Genomic DNA, 20,247 nt, shown 5'->3' with positions numbered 1-20,247 from the left:
GATGCCATCGATAGTTTATATAAGGTTCCTCATACATGCCTTGCCTTCACACAATTTCATTCTTTTAAGGTTACTTTATTTAAAATAGTTTATTTAAGGTTACTTTATTTAAGATTTTGACAACAGGAAGCTGGCACAGAATTAAACACTTTGATTGTTGTGCCATGTGGTTGCATCTGTCTCCTAATTCACTAGCGCTGAGCGAGTTGACGGATATCCATTGGAAACGCATCAAGGGGAGACCGAGCGCTATATGCTCGTGCACCCGACAGCGCATTTGCACTTGCAGCGTCGGTTGGATGGAAGTCATCCCAAAATAAGTACTGGCTCCTGTTACTGCAGGGAGCTTGATTGGCAACGCATAGGCCCGTCAGCGGTGACACATTGCAGCAAGCAGAGGTCAGATTCGTTATACCTGACGAAACAAATAACAAATAGATGAAACTGTACCGCAGTTTGATTAATTCCACATAAGCATTTGAATGAGCAGATGATTGAATTAATACATATATTTGATAGATAGGAGATCGATCAAGTAAATAATGGATCGAAGTAACTTACCAGCCGCAATTGCATCCTCAGCTGATAAAGTGTTGGTAGAATTTATATAGATGAATTTTGCATCAGAGAGATTGTTATTGAGATTATCGACAAGCGATCTAAGCTGGGTATTGAAGAGTTGGACATCACGGTTAATCGAGTCCACGCATCCCGATCCATTCCCTTGAGTTGTAGCTTCCCTTGGAATGCAGCCTAATGGACGGAGTCCGAATAGGGCTATCTTCCTTGCTCCATAATTGTACAATATCTGTTTTGGCCGAGACCAAAAAAAAAAAACCAATTTGAAGATATAAATGGCGAAAAAATTAGGAATATAAATGTAGAAAATTTAATTAGCCACTAACCCTTAATTGCCGGGAGTATTGTTGAATAAGGACAGTTGCATACTGTTGGGGTGTATACATCCGGCTTGTAAAGTAAAATTCCGGGAATAAGTAGTTATTGATGTAGTCATTGCTGCCCATTCCAACTGTATATATGCATTTTCTTAGGTAATCTGTGGCCGCTTGTGAGCTTCTCTTTAAGGCTGTAATGCGCGAAATGATCGTGCGATGATTTAATAATTGTGCATTCATGGCAAATCGAGCACCCTGGTTATAATTTAACAATGATCGTACATGTTATTAGCTGTTACTTATAAGTATAATTAATTTAATCAAAAGACACAAACATACATATCTATTCCTTAATTTCGTGGCTTTCTTTAATTGGGTTCGTATGTACTAATTATTTGCAACAAAAGGATTAATTACCAGCATATAACCAGTTTCATCGCGAATACCAGACCCACCAGATGCATAATTTACGCCCATTAGGATTTCGTTGCCTCTTGCAGTTGTAAAGGGCGGAATTAATTTCTCAAACCCAAGAAGTTGAGCTGCCAGGTGAAATGTATATATAATTCACATGAGATTTTCAATTATGGCCAAGAGAGTACGGCTAGAAAGAAAACTCAAATAGCCTTAGCAAAAAATGAAGTTTATGCACTTTAATTAGTGACAGTACTATATATTAATTAATTAGTAGCTATATATATATATATGTATGATGTAATTAGGAATAATATTAATGGATTGAATGAACTTGAAATGCCAATTCTATCTACAAACTAGCTAGAGAAAATGGAAATGTGAGGAAGAAGTAATCAACTGATGACATCTGCAGTAGATCGGCCATTGCAAAATCTCCCAGTGGGTCCATCAGGGAAATCAATCCCATATGGTCGATAGTTCGATTTTGCAAGGTTGGAAGGAGATTGTTGTTGCCATCATCGATTAATGAGTCACCGAAGATGAAGTAGCAAGGTACTTGTGGTTCAGCATGAACTAATGGCTGCAAATTTGCAGCAAGCGACAACATTACGGCCCTAAACGAAATCTTAATCGACAGATCCATCAGTGGTTATTGATAATCAAGAGAAGAACTTAATAGTATGAGATAATGCAAAAGTTGGATGAGAAATGAGAACGGAAAGAAGAATCACATACACTTATATATGGGGCTAACCAACTATATATATACATGATCCATGCATGCTTAAAAGAAGAAATTGACACATTTAGTTTAGATATTTCAACTCTTGTAGATATGGCTAGCAAATAGAAAGCTATATATATATATATATATATATTATAGGTTGACAGGTAAAATTAGGACAATGATGTTTATCCATTGATCGAATTTGTTAACAAAATTTGTGTCGAGGTACGTATCTTGGTTGCTGATTAGTTTAGTTGATACAGAAATTAAATATGAGTGACAAAAGCCAACGATGGATCGAATGTTTATATATTCCCCAAACAAGAAGCTGCCCCATTAGTTAGCTTCTTTCGCTTCATTTGTTTATGTTCTTCATTTGTTTCGCTTCATTTGATTATAACTTAATTTTGAGTTGTAAATTTGACGAGAAAGTACTCAAAAAGGAGAAATCATTAATTTATCCCCAAAAGCAACTAATTTTATCTCATCATATATTCATATTAAAAGTAATAGAAAGATGATAGATGACATCTCATACAATCCAAACCTAAAAAATAATCTCGTAAAATCTAATTCAGATGTCTTAATCTTTTAGAGAACCTAATCCTATTGGCGCATGCCAACATATTCGAACTTAAGAACCTTGAAAATAATTTTGGCCCAATGAATTTGTCGCTAGTCCAACATATTTTAGCACCTTGAAGATTAACTCCAAATATCTTGTCGTGCTTCCAGAGAATTCGACTCTTATCAGCTCACTGAACTCATTACTATCTTTATTCATTTAATGAAATTTCTACCAATCTGAGATAACTAAACCCATAAATCTTAGAAATAACTTACCAACAAACTATTAGTACTCATTATATATCTATTGCTCATTTATTCTTGTAACTTAAGCATAGAAGATTATATAAGAGAAATCAAGAATGTTAAGTACACGTATTGAATCACGGAAATATATAACTAATGTCCTCAGGACCTACCACGCCGGTGGACAAGTTGATCATTTTAGGATTTTGCTTTTATGGGAGGTGGCCTTTGTTGGGCCTTCTGTATTGGGCCATGATCTTATATCTTTTGTTTGGCCCGTCTTGAGTGCATTGTCGGTGCGTCGGCTCTGTAATTCCAGTCAGTTCGCCATTTTCACCTTCACTAACACTATAAAGACAAACAAAATTTCCAGGCACGTGCGAGGCGAGTCTCTCAGCTCTTTAAATCTAAGGGAGCTCAAGAACCTGGAGACTCGGCGGGAGAGAGGCATTAGCAGGATTCGATCCAAAAAGGTACTAATCGAGACTAAACACAGTGACATTCCATGCAATCATCACAAAGATGTTATTCAGGATATATACATCATTGATTCCTAGCTACTCACAATCTTTTTTGTGTTTTTCCCCCATTTTGCTTTCTTAATCTCCAGAATGAGCTGTTATTTGCAGAAATCGAACTTGTGCAAAAGAGGGTAACATTAGTATTCATTCTTTTTTCTTCTCATATTCATGGTCCTTCAGAATTAATTTTTTTTATTTCTATATATCCAAGCATTCAATGTGCATACTTGTTATATCGTATGATAGTTTAAAATTGTCTATTATATATCGCAGGAAATTGATTTGCATAACAATAACCAGTACCTTCGAGCTAAGGTTCCTTATTGTCCTGCCCCTCTCTATCTCTCTCTCTCTTATGTTTTATTTCATGAACTTTTCCTGAATGTTTAATAATGCAGATAGCAGAGAGTGAGAGAGTGCAGGAGCAGATGACCTTGATGCCAGCGGGAGGGTCTGACTATGAGCTGATGCCACCCCAGCCATTTGATGATCGAAACTATCTTCAAGTCAATGAGCTGCAAATCAATCATCAGTACTCTCGCCCAGACCAAACAGTCCTTCAGCTAGTGTAGGAATTAATAATATAATAGTATAACTAGTTCACATCAAATTTCCACAGTTACCAACACATCACCACACACATATATAATCAACATTATATAGAGAAGAGACCTTCAGCCCAAAAAAAAAGGTATTATTCTATAGTGGAAGAGCGTTTGGCACAAAATCTTCCAAGGGTTTTTTGTCATGTCCTTAACACTTCTCATTAATTAATGTTAAAATAAATGTATTTATTACAAAACGCAACAAGTTGGAGATTTTTAGCGCACAGAATAAGTTGCTAGCAAATGTTGCTTATTCGGTGTCATAAACATCTCTCTTTGGTTGGTGTTGTAATTAAAGAACAAGTCATTATACTAAAATAAATAGCAACAAGTTAGAAAAAGAAAAAAAGGTATCATTCAACTATATAACCAAATTTTGGTTCTGATTCTAGTTCTTTTTTCACTACAAGAAAACAACAGTTTAGAGATAAATTTTTTAGTCTCAAATTAGAGATGAGAAAAAATTTGTCTCTAATTTGAGACCGATTTAGAGACAAAAAATAGTCCCTCTTTAATTTGAGACTGATTTAGAGACCGAAACTAATCCCTCTCAAATTGAGATGGATTTAAAGACGAAAAAAAATTCGTCTCTAATTTGAGAAGGAAAAATTTATGTCTCTAAAATCCGTCTCAAATTTGAGACAAATTTCAAGATGAAAATTAATCCGTCTCAAATTAGAGACGAATTTATTTCCATATCTAAATCCGTCTCAATTTGAGAGGAAATTTGAGATGAAAATTTTTTCGTCTCAAATTAGGGACGGAATTTCTTTATCTCAAAATCTGTCTCAATTTGAGACAGATGTAGGAACGGATTTTTTCCATTTCTAACTTCGTCTCAATTTAAGAGAAATTTTGGAGACGAAAATTAATCCTTCTCAATTTGTGACGGATATTTTTCCATCTCAAAATCCCTCTCAAATTTATAAAATATAAAATTAATTTATAAAATGTAAAATATTAAAATATTAATTTATAAAATATAAAATTTTTATTTATAGATATAGAATTTAAATTCTAAACATATAAATTAATATATTTTATGTGCATAAAATATAAAATAAAGTATATATACATGTAAACTAATATATATAAAAATTTATAAATTACCAAAATTTTATTCATTCAATAATAAGAAAATAAATTTAGCCATGGCAAAATTTTAGAAAATGTATTAAGATTTGACTTTTGTTTAATATTAAGATATTTTGTCATAAAATATTAATACTAAATTTTTGGTGTCAATATTAATTGGAAATATTGAAAAATAATAAAATAATATTTATTTTTTGGTAATTTTAAATTTTAATTAAAAATATTATGTTTAAAAATTTTAATAAAATAATACTTTTAACTTTTATTAAAAAAATTTATAATTAAAAAAAAAATTAAAATAACATTAATATTACGATCCCAGCTGAGCTATATACAGCTAGGGTGAGCAAATAAATAAATTTGTATATTAAACTAATTTGTATATTAAAATTTTAAGTTATTATTATATTAATTAAGTTTACAAATCTATGAAGGTGGCCATCGCATATTACTTTTTAATTAATTTAATAATTATTTATTATTTATTATTTATTTATTTATATATATTTATTATTTAAATATATTTATTTATTATTTATTTATTTAAGTTAAAGATTATATATTATTTTCTTTAATATCTGAACAACTTTTCGAATTTTTCTCAACATGTCTCCAAACAGCTTTCCAAAATTTACTGCGTGAGTCTAGATGCTATCACGAAATTGTTGCGCATAACTAGATACTCTACTTTTGGTTGTCTCTTTCTCTCTCTCTCTCTCTCTCTCTCTCGATCTATCACTCTTGTAACTTCATCTCCGACATCTCTTAGGCTCGCTCCAACCCTATCTGTGTCTCTCCCATCTGTCGCCTGCAAGTATTACTTCGATCTACAAAGATTACAATTAGTTATTTAAATTATTTAATAAATATCATAATTTAAATTATATATGTCAAGACCTCTTTTGATATATATATATATATATAGAATCATCCTCACTTATTTTTAATATTTCTAATTAATATTATTATATATTATATATATGTATAGAGACGAATTTTTTGAAATTACTTTTTATATTATTATTTTTTATTTTTTTTTGTTACGGAGGATTGCACAATCACTTGGCACCATCCACTCAGTCACTTGATCCTTTACTTTGCTTGGGCTTTAGATTCTGGGGCTTATTGTTAATGGTGCTAAAGATTTAGGTTTTGTTTTTGTTTATGGGTTTTTATAGTTTTCATGTTTTCTTGGTAGTGTATTTAGTGTTTAGTTTGTTGAGTTCGGAGGCCTTTTGTTGGTGATGTGTCTTCCTCCATTGGCGCTTTTCCTGGTTTCCCAACTTCTATATGGTTTTGGGGCTCTCTTGGTGTCATTGACCTTGATTTAGGTTTAGGTTTGGGTATTTGTCCCTTGAGTTTGTTCATGATATATTTAGTCCACCCGCAAATCACTAACTGGTTTCATGAGTTCTTTTATTTCATGGCAATCCCACAAGATTCTGATATAATTGTCCCATTTTTGCCTGTGCAGTTAATTAATAAGCTGATGGAGTTTTCTGCTGTTCCCTCCCGGTGATCTTGGATTTAGCAGATGAAATCCCCGCTTTCTTTGGAAATACTATATATATGTGAACCGGAGATTGACTTGTTGAAGCTTTTGTACTCCCTCATAATGTTCTGGCTTCATTGATATATGGTCAAGGACTCCTGTTTGTATTGTTCAAGAAGTTATTTTGCTTTTGCACTGTGATACTTGACCTTATACGGCTTCCAGTTAAACGATAAATTGTTGCCGTCGAACTATGTTTCTTGAGCTATGCTCTAATCATAGTTATGCCTACTATCAAGTGTGTTTCCTTAAAGATGATAAATCGATCTCTGGTTGATGTCAAAAGCAGCTTAATTTACTTGGAATACCAATGCATGGTTGCTTGCCAAGACTCTTCTTCTACCAAGCAGTGTGATCTGTGAATTCAGTAAATGTACAATGTAATATCGATGCCATCGATAGTTTATTTTAGGTTCCTCATACATGCCTTGCCTTCACACAATTTCATTCTTTAAGGTTACTTTATTTAAGATAGTTTATTTAAGGTTACTTTATTTAAGATTATGACAATAGGAAGCTGGCACGGAATTAAACACTTTGATTGTTGTGCCATGTGGTTGCATCGATCTGTCTCCTAATTCACTAACGCTGAGCGAGTTGACGGATATCCATTGGATACGCATCAAGGGGAGACCGAGCGCTATATGCTCGTGTACCCGACAGCACATTTGCAGCTTCGGTTGGATGGAAGCCATCCCAAAATAAGTACTGGCTCCTGTTACTGCAGGGAGCTTGATTGGGAACGCATAGGGCCGTCAGCGATAACACATTCACATTGCAGCAAGGAGAGGTCAGATTCGTTATACCTGACGAAACAAATAACAAATAGATGAAACTGTACTACTGTTTGATTAATTCCACCTAAACATTTGAATGAGCAGATGATTGAATTAGTACATATATGATAGACAGGAGATCGATCGAGTAAATAATGGATCGAAGTAACTCACCAGCTGCAATTGCATCCTCAGCTGATAAAGTGTTGGTAGAATTTATATAGATGAATTTTGCATCAGAGAGATTGTTATTGAGAATATCGACAAGCGATCTAAGCTGGGTATTGAAGAGTTGGACATCACGGTTAATCGAGTCCACGCATCCTGATCCATTCCCATGAGAAGCAACTTCCCTTGGACTGCAGCCTAATGGACGGAGTCCGAATAGGGCTATCTTCCTTGCTCCATAATTGTACAAAGTCTGTTTTGGCCGAGACAAAAAAAAAAACAATTTGAAGATATAAATGGCGAAAAAAATTAGGAATATAAATGTAGAAAATTTAATTAGCACTAACCCTTAATTGCCCGGAGTATTGTTGAATAAGGACAGTTGCATACTGTTGGGGTGTATATAGCCGGCTTGTAAGGTAAAATTGCGGCAAGAAGTAGTTATTGACGTAGTCATTGCTGCCCATTCCAACTGTATATATGCATTTTCTTAGGTAATCTGTGGCCGTTTGTGGGCTTCCCTTTAAGGCTGTAATGCGTGATATGATCGTGCGATGATTTAATAGTTGTGCATTCATGGTAAATCGAGCACCCTGGTTATAATTAACAATGATACATGTTATTAGCTGTTACTAATGCGTATAAATTTAATCAAAAGACAGACATACATATCTATTCCTTAATTTCGTGGCTTTCTTTAATTGGGTTCGTATGTACTAATTATTTGCAACAAAAGGATTACCAGCGTATAACCAGTTTCATCTCGAATACCAGACCCACCAGATGCATAATTTACGCCCATTATTATTTCGTTGCCTCTTGCAGTTGTAAAGGGCGGAATGAATTTCTCAAACCCAAGAAGTTGAGCTGCAAGGTGAAATATTGTATATATAATTCACATGAGATTTTCAATTATGGCCAAGAGAGTACGGTTAGAAAGAAAACTCAAATAGCCTAAGCAAAAAATGCAGTTAATGCACTTAATTAGTTACAGTACTATATATTAATTAGTAGCTATATATATGATGTAATTAGGAATATTAATGGATTGAATGAACTTGAAATGCCAATTCTAACTACAAACTAGCTAGAGATAATGGAAAGGTGAGGAAGAAGTAATCAACTGATGACATCTGCAGTAGATCGGCCATTGCAAAATCTCCCAGTAGGTCCATCAGGGAAATCAATCCCATATGGTCGATAGTTCGATTTTAGGACAGTTGGAAGGAGATTGTTGTTGCCATCATCGACGAATGAGTCCCCGAAGATGAAGTAGCAAGGTACTTGTGGTTCAGCATGAACTAATGGCTGCAAATTTGCAGCCAGCGACATCATTAACGCCGTAAACCAAATCTTAATCGACAGATCCATCAGTGGGTATTGATAAGCAAGAGAAGAACTAATTAATAGTATGAGATAATGCAAAAGTTGGGTGAGAAATGAGAACGGAAAGAAGAATCACACACACACACACACTTATATATGGGGCTAACCAACTATATATACATGATCCATGCATGCTGCAAAACCATGATCTCTGTCTGCATTAAAAGAAGAAATTGGCACATTTAATTAGTTTACATATTTCAACTCTTGTAGATATGGCTAGCAAATAGAAAGCTATATATTATAGGGCTGACAGGTAAAATTAAGACCCACTGATCGAATTTGTTAACAAAATTTGTGTCGAGGTATACCTTGGTTGCTGATTAGTTTAGTTGATACAGAAATGAAATATGAGAGACAAAAGCCAACTATGGATCGAATGTTTATATATTCCCTAAATAAGAAGCTGCTCCATTAGTTAGCTTCTTTTGCTTCATTTTGTTTATGTTCTTCATGTAGTTCCTTAATTTATCAAAGTTTGGCTGGTTTGAAACAGAACCTATATCTAGAACTAAACATTAGCATGGGGGTTTATCTATCAATATTGTGCCAAAAAAATAAATGCATGTTTAATTTGCTATTCTTCTTTAATTATCGTGAGAGATGTCTGATATTGAAAATATATCAAGTCATGTATATTTAAGGAAGTTGTCAATTTTCAATTTTTGTTATTCAGTTTTTGTTTTCCATTAAAAAATAAATAAAAACTCAGCATACTGTTTGATAGTACTATATATTAATTTTTGTTTTCAAACCAGTGGACTATTAGATTGAACCGACCCTTAAATCTATAGGTTAGTTTTGATTGGGATATATAAACTAGCTCTTTGACATCTCTAATAAGGGCAAATCAATGGTAGTCCGTAGACGAATATCAATGCGAGTGAAATATTAAGTGAATTAAAAAGCGAGAGTGAAAATAAGTTTATATTTTTTAAAACAAAAATAACTAATCACACAGAATTTTATATTTTTGTTTGCAAAATTTTGAAAACAAAAACCAAAATCTAAAAATAAAAGTGCGATCAAAAGACACTAGATATTTTGGGATGTCCTCGAGTTCTATATCTACTGCCTACTTGATATTTTTTGGATATATTACTTAATTAATTCCACAAACTCAAAAATCACTTTGAATTAAACAATTTGTTATTCAAGTTTTTAATTAGAGGATATTTTTAAAGCGTTTGAGATTAGAACTTAATATTGAGTTATAAATTTGACGAGGAAATACTCAAAAAAATGAGAAATCACTATAATTTATCCTTAAAAGCAACTAATTTTATCTTATCATATGTTTATATTAAAAGTAATAGAAAAACGACACATAGCCTCTCATTTAATGAAGACCTAAAAAATAATCTCGTAAAATTTAATTCCTATATCTTAATCTTAGAGAACCTAACCCCTATTGGCACAATCTAAGATATTCGAACATAAAGACCTTGGAAATAATTTTGGCCCAATGAATTTGCCACTACTCCAACATATATTTTTGAGCACCTTGAAGATTAACTCCAAATATCTTGTAGTGCTTCTAAAGAATTCACTCTTATCAGCTTATTGAGCTCACTAGTATTTCTATTCATCTAATAGAATTTCTATTAGCCTGGTCGTGAATTTTAAAAATAACTATGATCGTATGTGACTTACTTTATCTATATAAAAAGAATGGAATCTTCAAAAATAAACCAACAAACTCTTAGACCATCTCCAACCCAACCCCAAATTTGGGTTAAAACCTTCTCCAACCCACCCCCCAAATCTTACCCCAAATTTGGGGTTGTGAATAATATTACCCCAAATTTGGGGTTGCACTATTTTTTGGCCCCAAATTTGGGGTAATATGTTTATTTCTATTTTGTCCCTCTCTTTTAACTATAACAAAATTTAATTCTTTTGTATTCCAACTTTTTATATTTTTACATTTTTATTTACTTATTATTAGTATTAATAATATTTAAATAATATTAATAAATTATAATCAATTAATGAATAATAATTAATAAATACACTAAATTAGAAATTACTAAATAATAATTGATTAATAATATTTTTCCGTTACATGTAATAATATATTTTTTTAATTTTATCGTGTTCAATATAATGTTTTGTTAATTGAGATAGTAAATGTAATGCTTTTACTTTTTAATATTATTGATAATTAAATTTTTTTAGTTAACTATGTAATTTTTAGGTAATAATTTAAATTAATATATAATAAATAAGTAAATAATTTACATTATAAAAAATATTTAGAATCAAAAAATAAAGAAAAAAAAGAATAAACTGTCCCTTTACCCCAAATTTGAGGTAAAGGGTTGGAGAGGAATCGGGTCTTATCCCAAATTTGATGTAAATTTTATCCCAAATTTGAGGCAAAGAGTTGGAGATGTCCTTAGTACTTATTATTTATCTATTGCTCATTTATGGGAGTTGGGAGGTGGCCTCTGTTGGGCCTTCTCTATTGGGCCATGATCTTATATCTTTTGTTTGGCCCATCTTGTTTTCTGTTTAGTTTGTTTATCTAGTCTCAGTGCATTCTCGGTGCGTTGGTTCTTCGTAGACTATCTATTTCTATTTGTCATCAATAAATAAATATATATATATATATATATATTGAGTCAACAATATTAGGTGCCATTTGAGAAAAGTTGCAACGAATTTTTAAATATTAAACGAATTAAGCTTCATCTCTAAATAACATTTCTATATTAGGCATAGGTAGGTGTAGAGTGGTTGACTTCCTTTCAAATAAATTTAAGGGCATTTATCACCAGTTCGTGGGAAGATTTCTAACTTTTTAGCTAGTCACATCAAACAATTAGCTAGCAGAGCAGAGTGGGGTAGCCAGTGACCACAAGTAGATGGATGGGTAAATAAATTATGTTAAAAATATTGCGCTTTATTCATTTTTTTAAAAAGGATTTACAAAATTGCAACTTAATGTAACATTGGATCGTCTATAACTATAATTTTCGGGATTTAAAAATATTTTTTAAAATTATAATAATTTTATTTTCTTACTTAAAATCTGTTTATTAAGTTAATGTGAATTATTCATATTTCACCCTATTATTTATGCGTATCAATAATTTATTAGTTTAAGATACCATAATATCTTGTTCTTAATGTGCTATTCTCCCTACTTAGATTTGATTTATCTACTAATTTCGATCAACAAATTATTATAAGAAACCCAGAATATTGAGTTATTATAATATTTATATTATGGTATTTAGTGGTACATCTACCGGCCATATATCAGAATCAAAATCTAGACTAGTTTTTTTTATTAAAATTGAACTTTGATGAAGATGGAAAACAAAGAACTAATAATAGCAGATAACAAGCATTTTTTGAAGGTGATACACATAAATAAATATATCAAAGCATATATGTAAATGGGGGGCCATATTTGGGCCGGCAGGGAAATCAATGCCGTACGTAAGGTGGATAGTTACCCTTTGCTGAAGTTGGGAGGCCATTGTTGTTGCCATTATCAACAAGTGAATCTCCAAATATGAATAAATATATGGGACCGGTGGCTTCCCTGCCAAAAATTGTGGGATATGAGTGGTGGGAACCCCCATAAGAGAGGGCATCCCAATTAAGTATATAATTATTGAATTTTGACGGTTAAATCTCATCAAATAGAGTTGATTTTCAGGAACTGTGTTTTTGGAAGACTAGTGATGAGAACGCAAATCTCAGTCCAAATATGGAAATAAAAGAGGTAGGGTGACCAAAGTTTGAGGTGAATACAATTGTTGTCGCAGTTGATTACATGGCTAATTGCCTTTATTATTGGTGAATTATTATTGACTTTTATTTTTGTGTGATCAACTAACTTCTTTCATTTTTGGGCTTTTAAGTCTTTAAGTTTTTAATAATTCCCAACATCAAAATGAGTATAAAGATAAGAATATAGGTATAAGACTCTTAATGAAAATTTATTAAAATAATTATATAAATAAAACTAATTAAGGTACCATTTACATCCCTAATTCTGAATGAAATTTCTTTTGGTGAGACTTTGTTACGGGGGGTGTATTTCTTTGATTAAGGAGTTAGGAGAGTTTGGTTGAGGGTGTGTTTGATTGTATTATCTAGAATTTAATTCTAGATAATGATTGTCTAGAAAACAAAAATCATTCCATCCTCTTGAAAAATGAATTCCATGAAAAGAAATTTTAAATGTTTGTACTACAGACAACTTTTTCATAAAAAAGTTATGGGTGTTTGATTGTTTCTATAGAAAATATGTGTAATAATTACATATGATTAAACATTTTCTATAAAAAATGTGTGCTATCAAATAGGTCCTTAATATAAATGGCTTCTCCAGAATGTCTTTTGGAGAGAATAGTATAGACTTAACTTGTTTTGTTATATTTAATTTAATAATATAATATTAGATGTTTGACCCAATTCATTGAGTAAATAATCAAAAGTGTTGGCAAAATACTCGAATTTGTGGGGATTTCAACTCATCTTATCTCGGTTGAGGCAAGGTTAAAAGTTATCTTATTAGAATTGGGTCAGGTTTAGAGAATTTTCAATTAAATTTCAATTGGCATCAAAGTCAAAAGTTATCTAATCAGAGTCAACGTGGGTCAAGTTCCTAGAATGTCTAATTAAGTTTCAATTGAGATCAAGGTTGTATTCTACATTCTTGCCCCCGCCGCTCTTTCTACATATTATATATATATATATATATGAATGTATAGATTTGGAATTCATGTTTCAATCCAATCTTATGAAGAAATAAGTTTGGGGTGTCCCAACTTTGCTTTGCATCTTGCTAAGACATGGGATGGAGTGAAAACTCTTACCCCGTTAAAGTACGTGATGAGATATGAAATGGCATATTAAGATTTGAGGTAAGTAGTGGCGAGCTTTACCTGCCCTGTTGCCAACCCTAATAATCAAGTTAGGGTAAAAAAGGAATCGAATGCATATTCTTAGGATATGCAGAACGTAGTAAAGGGCATAGATTTCTAATTATAGAACTTAATAGTTCAGTTGAAGTTAACATCGTGATAGAATCTAGAGATGTTATATTCTATAAGAATAACTTTACTACTATTCCTAAATCTATAAATCCGAATACCATTGTACTGACAATAAAAGAGGATAACAAAATAAATGCTAATGAAGAACCTCTTGAGTTGAGGAGAAGTAAAATGGCTAGAAAAGAGAAAACTTTTGGATCCAATTTCATTATACATCTAATGGAAGGTACTAGGGACTCACACATAAATCAAACTACAATTTCGTAGTCGATTGAGTCTGATTCTCTCACGTATGAAGAGATAATAAAATCTAATAATTTCGGCTTTTGAAAAAAGCAATAGATGAAGAAATGTCATCTATTAGAACAACAAGACTTGAAAGTTGGTAGATCTTCCTCCAAGTTCTAGACCTATTGGTTATGAGTGGATCTTCAAGAAGAAGATAAAAGTAAATGAAACCTTAGATGAGTTGAAAGCAAAGTTAGTAGCTAAAGGTTTCACTCAAAAGGAAGATCTTAATTACTTCGAAACCTACGCACCGGTTGCTAGGACGGCTACTATAAGAACATTGATTGCTTTGGCATCCATATATAAGTTTGAAATCCATCAAATGGATGTTAAAATAGTTTTCTTAAATGAAGAATTAGATGAGAAAATATATATGAAGCAGCTGGAAGGATTTATCTTACCGAGACAAGAAAGAAATGTGTGTAAGTTGATTATGTCATTATATGGATTTAAACAGGCACCTAAGCAATGGCATGAGCAGTTTGACAAAATTTTTGTTGTCAATGGATTTAGAATCAATGAATAAGACAAATATGTGTATAGCAAGTTTAATGGACACAAAGGTGTTATAATTTGTCTATATGCGGATGATATGTTAATATTTAGTACAGACTTAGAAGTCATAAAAACTACTAAGTCATCGTCATCATCCAACTTTGATATAAAAGATATGGGACTTGCGGATGTGATTTTGGGAATTAAAATCATAAGAGAATATGCCAGGATCATCATACTTACTCAATCACACTATATTGAATAAGTGTTGAAAAAGTTTGATTATTTTGATTGTAAGTCTGTATCTACTCCCTTTGATCCAAATGTTAGAATGTATTCTAACACTGGTAGAGTGGTATCTTAATTAGAATATGCTCGAGTTATTGGATGTCTCGTGTATGCTATGACATCTACAAGACTTGATATTTCTTTTGCCGTTAAAAAAATGAGCTGATATACGAGCAATCCAAGCATGTTACATTGGCAAGGAGTTTATAGAATTCTAAAATATCTAAAAGGAACTGTGAATTATGGCATACATTACTCCGCTTATCCTCTAGTTTTAGATGGATTCACGGATGCTAGTTGGATCATCGATCGAGAAGATCATACATTAACAAGTGGATGGATTTTCATATTTGGTGAATGTGCTATATCATGGGGTTCAAAGAAACAAACTTGTATAGCGGATTCCACCATGATCGTGGAATTTATAACATTAGGTTCATATAGTAAAGAAGTGGAATGGCTAAGGAATTTATTAATTAAAATTCATATTTGGCCTAAATCGATGCCTCCGGTTTCTATCCATTGTGATAGTGAGGCTACATTGTCTAGGACATATTGCCAAATATATAATGGCAAGTCTAGACACGTTGAGTTAAGACATAACATGATTAGACAACTAATCTCAGATGTAGTTATTACCGTGGACTATGTGAAGTCAAGTCAAAACTTGGCAAATCCTTTGACGAAAGGCCTTACAAGGGATTTAGTTTCTAAAATGTCAAAGGGAATGAGATTGTGGCTGATTCATAATCATCAGTGATAGAAACTCGATCTAACAATTGAAACATTAAAATCTTAGGTTCAATGAGTAAAGTATGCCATATGAGTTATTGCGAACATTTAAGTTAATCCTAAGATAAAAATGTTTAGGAACATATTAATAATGGGAGGTGAACTAATTTGCTCTTAATAAGCTTATATAGATATCTATAAAATGCTTCAGATACGTTGGCATTTTCGATAAGCCTACCTATATGAATATCGGGAATGGTGTCGTCTCTAAAGTGGTTTGGCAAATTACTCAAGATATTCATTAAAGGAAAACCAATATATGGTACACATGGCCTATTCGCATGTCGATACTTATGAATACAATAAGGATATTCAAACAAGTGCGTGAGGTATTTCTGGTTAATCAAATAGGAGTCACTAGTTTAAAACTTCATTCATTTTGAAAATGATGGAGGAATGTTAAAGAGATTTTTAAAAATAATTGGGTGTAACATGATTGAAATGTTTGGGAAGAGATCCCAAACATGTATTGGAATACCAAGGCATGGTTGCTTGCCAAAACTGTTCTTCTACCAAGCAGTGTGATCTGTGAATTCAGTAAAAGTACAATATAATATCGATGCCATCGATAGTTTATTTAAGGTTCCTCATACATGCGTCGCCTTCACACAATTTCATTCTTTAAGGTTACTTTATAGGAAGCTGGCACAGAATTAAACACTTTGATTGTTGTGCCATGGGGTTGCATCTGTCTCCTAATTCACTAGTGCTGAGCGAGTTGACGGATATCCATTGGATACGCATCAAGGGGAGACCGACCGGTATATGCCCGTGCACCCGACAGCGCATTTGCAGCGTCGGTTGGATGGAAGTCATCCCAAAATAAGTACTGGCTCCTGTTACTGCAGGGAGCTTGATTGGGAACGCATAGGCCCGTCAGAGATGACACATTGCAGCAAGGAGAGGTCAGATTCGTTATACCTGACGAAACAAATAAAAAATAGATGAAACTGTACTACTGTCTGATTAATTCCACCTAAGCATTTGAATGAGCAGATGATTGAATTAGTACATATATATGATAGACAGGAGATTGATCAAGTAAATAATTGATCGAAGTAACTCACCAGCTGCAATTGCATCCTCAGCTGATAAAGTGTTGGTAGAATTTATATAGATGAATTTTGCATCAGAGAGATTGTTATTGAGATTATCGACAAGCGATCTAAGCTGGGTATTGAAGAGTTGGACATCACGGTTAATCGAGTCCACGCATCTCGATCCATTCCCTTGAGAAGCAGCTTCCCTTGGAATGCAGCCTAATGGACCGAGTCCGAATAGGGCTATCTTCCTTGCTCCATAATTGTACAAAGTCTGTTTTGGCCGAGACCCCCCAAAAAAAAAACACCAATTTGAAGATATAAATGGCGAAAAAATTAGGAATATAAATGTAGAAAATTTAATTAGCACTAACCCTTAATTGCCCGGAGTATTGTTGAATAAGGACAGTTGCATACTGTTGGGGTGTATATAGCCGGCTTGTAAGGTAAAATTCCGGCAACAAGTAGTTATTGATGTAGTCATTGCTGCCCATTCCAACTGCATATATGCATTTTCTTAGGTAATCTGTGGCCGCTTGTGGGCTTCCCTTTAAGGCTGTAATGCGTGATATGATCGTGCGATGGTTTAATAATTGTGCATTCATGGTAAATCGAGCACCCTGGTTATAATTAACAATGATCGTACATGTTATTAGCTGTTACTAATACGTATAAATTTAATCAAAAAGACACAAGCATAGATTTCTATTCCTTAATTTCGTGGCTTTCCTTAATTGGGTTCGTATGTACTAATTATTTGCAACAAGGATTACCAGCATATAACCAGTTTCATCGCGAATACCAGCCCCACCAGATGCATAATTTACGCCCATTATGATTTCGTTGCCTCTTGCAGTTGTAAAGGGCGGAATGAATTTCTCAAACCCAAGAAGTTGAGCTGCAAGGTGAAATGTATATATAATTCACATGAGATTTTCAATTATGACCAAGTGAGTACGGCTAGAAAGAAAACTCAAATAGCCTTAGCAAAAAATGCAGTTTATGCACTTTAATTAGTGACAGTACTATATATTAATTAGTAGCTATATATATGATGTAATTAGGAATATTAATGGATTGAATGAACTTGAAATGCCAATTCTATCTACAAACTAGCTAGAGATAATGGAAACGTGAGGAAGAAGTAATCAACTGATGACATCTGCAGCAGATCGGCCATTGCAAAATCTCCCAGTGGGTCCATTAGGGAAATCAATCCCATATGGTCGATAGTTCGATTTTGCAAGAGTTGGAAGGAGATTGTTGTTGCCATCATCGATTAATGAGTCCCCAAAGATGAAGTAGCAAGGTACTTGTGGTTCAGCATGAACTAATGGCTGCAAATTTGCAGCCAGCGACAACATTAACACTGTAAACAAAATCTTAATCGACAGATCCATCAGTGGGTCATAAGCAAGAGAAGAACTTATAGTATGAGATAATGCAAAAGTTGGATAAGAAATGTGAACGGAAAGAAGAATCACACACTCACACTTATATATGGGGCTAACCAACTATATATACATGATCCATGCATGCTGCAAAACCATGATCTCTGTCTGCATTAAAAGAAGAAATTGACACATTTAGTTTAGATATTTCAACTCTTGTAGATATGGCTAGCAAATAGAAAGCTATATATTATAGGCTGACAGGTAAAATTAAGACAATGATATTGTTTATCCACTGAAAGAATTTGTTAACAAAATTTGTGTCAAGGTACCTTGGTTGCTGATTAGTTTAGTTGATACAGAAATGAAATATGAGAGACAAAAGCCAACGATGGATCGAATGTTTATATATTCCCTAAACAGGAAGCTGCTCCATTAGTTAGCTTCTTTTGCTTCATTTGTTTATGTTCTTCATGTAGTTCCTTAATTTGTCAAAGTTTGGCAGGTTTGAAACAGAACCTATATCTAGAACTAAACATTAGCACGGGGGCTTATCTATCAATATTGTGCCAAAAAAATAACCGTACGTTTAATTTGCTATTCTTCTTTAATTATCGTGAGAGATGTCTGATATTGAAAATATATCAAGTCGTGTATATTTGAGGAAGTTGTCAATTTTCAATTTTAATTTGTTATTCAGTTTTTGTTTTTCATTAAAAAAAAAAAAAAAAAAACTGAGCATACTTTTTGATAGTATTATCAATTTTTTTCTTTTCAAACCAGTGGACTATTAGATTGAACTGACCCTTAAATCTATAGGTTAGTTCTGGTTGGGATAAACTAGCTCTTTGACATCTCTAATAAGGGAAAATCAATGATAGTACGTAGTCAAATATCAATGCGAGTGAAATATTAAGTGAATTAAAAAGCGAGAGTGAACATAAGTTTATATTTTTTAAAACAAAATTAACTAATCACACAAAATTTTATATTTTTGTTTGCAAAATTTTGAAAACAAAAACTAAAATCTAAAAATAAAAGTGCGATCAAAAGACACTAGATATTTTGGGATGTCCTCGACCTCGAGTTCTATATCAACTGCCTACTTGATAATTTTTGAATATATTACTTATATAATTCCACAAACTCAAAAATCACTTTGAATTAAACAATTTTGATATTCAAGTTTTTAATTAGAGGATATTTTTAAAGCGTTTGAGATTAGAACTAAATTTTGAGTTGTAAATTTGACAAGGAAATACTCAAAAAAGAGAAATAGTTACGGACCCCTATTTATCGTTGTTCCCCCGTTTATACAATGGTTCCGAACTTCTATTTATAGCAAGGGGTGTTTACAATTACATAAAATCTAAAAATGGAAAGATGACATCAGAGAGACAATATGTCCTTATCAATTCCATAAAATCAGGAATAGGCTCTGTATTACTAGGGATTTGATTTGTTTTAGATAAAGTGGGTAGGTCCCTATCTCCGGCTATTTAGTAGCAATGTTATTATGCGAACTGAACGGTTAGGCCAACGAGTTGGGATCATCGTTGGGAGCTTGCTTTGTTGGTCCTAGGAGCTCGCTGGAGTTTGCCTAATTTTGCAGTCTGAGCTCGGATCTCAGCGAGGTGTGATCTTATTCTGATAGCTTGGCCTTGGGCCTATTGGGCTTTACATGATTAGGCTGGCCTACTGGATCAATTCCAGCCCATAAGAAATAGTACGAGAAATATCCATAACAATTTATCTACTAATTTCGATCAACAAATTATTATAAGTAACCCAAGCATCTTGCATTATTATAATATTTATATTGTGGTATTTAGTGGTACATCTATCGGCTTATATCACACTCAAAATCTAGAATAATTTTTATGAGTCGTTCTATAGGGCTTGACGGGCCTACCGAGTGGTTCACAGAAAGAGGCCAAAAAAACGATTTTGCCCCCACCCACTTTGCAAATTTGCAAAGCGAG

The 20,247-nt window shown here is 33.0% G+C and overlaps 1 pseudogene; it reads right to left on the bottom strand.

Moving 5' to 3' along the window:
* Nucleotides 1–191: 191 nt before the first annotated feature.
* LOC127808643 (uncharacterized) lies at nucleotides 192–18,371 on the bottom strand (annotated as a pseudogene).
* Between the last annotated feature and the right edge of the window lie 1,876 nt (nucleotides 18,372–20,247).

The sequence above is a fragment of the Diospyros lotus genome, chromosome 8 (genome assembly GCF_014633365.1).
Source record: "Diospyros lotus cultivar Yz01 chromosome 8, ASM1463336v1, whole genome shotgun sequence".
Taxonomy (NCBI): Eukaryota; Viridiplantae; Streptophyta; class Magnoliopsida; order Ericales; family Ebenaceae; genus Diospyros; species Diospyros lotus.
The sequence above is the reverse complement of the archived record's forward strand: the minus strand, read 5'-3'. Positions and strand labels throughout refer to the sequence as shown.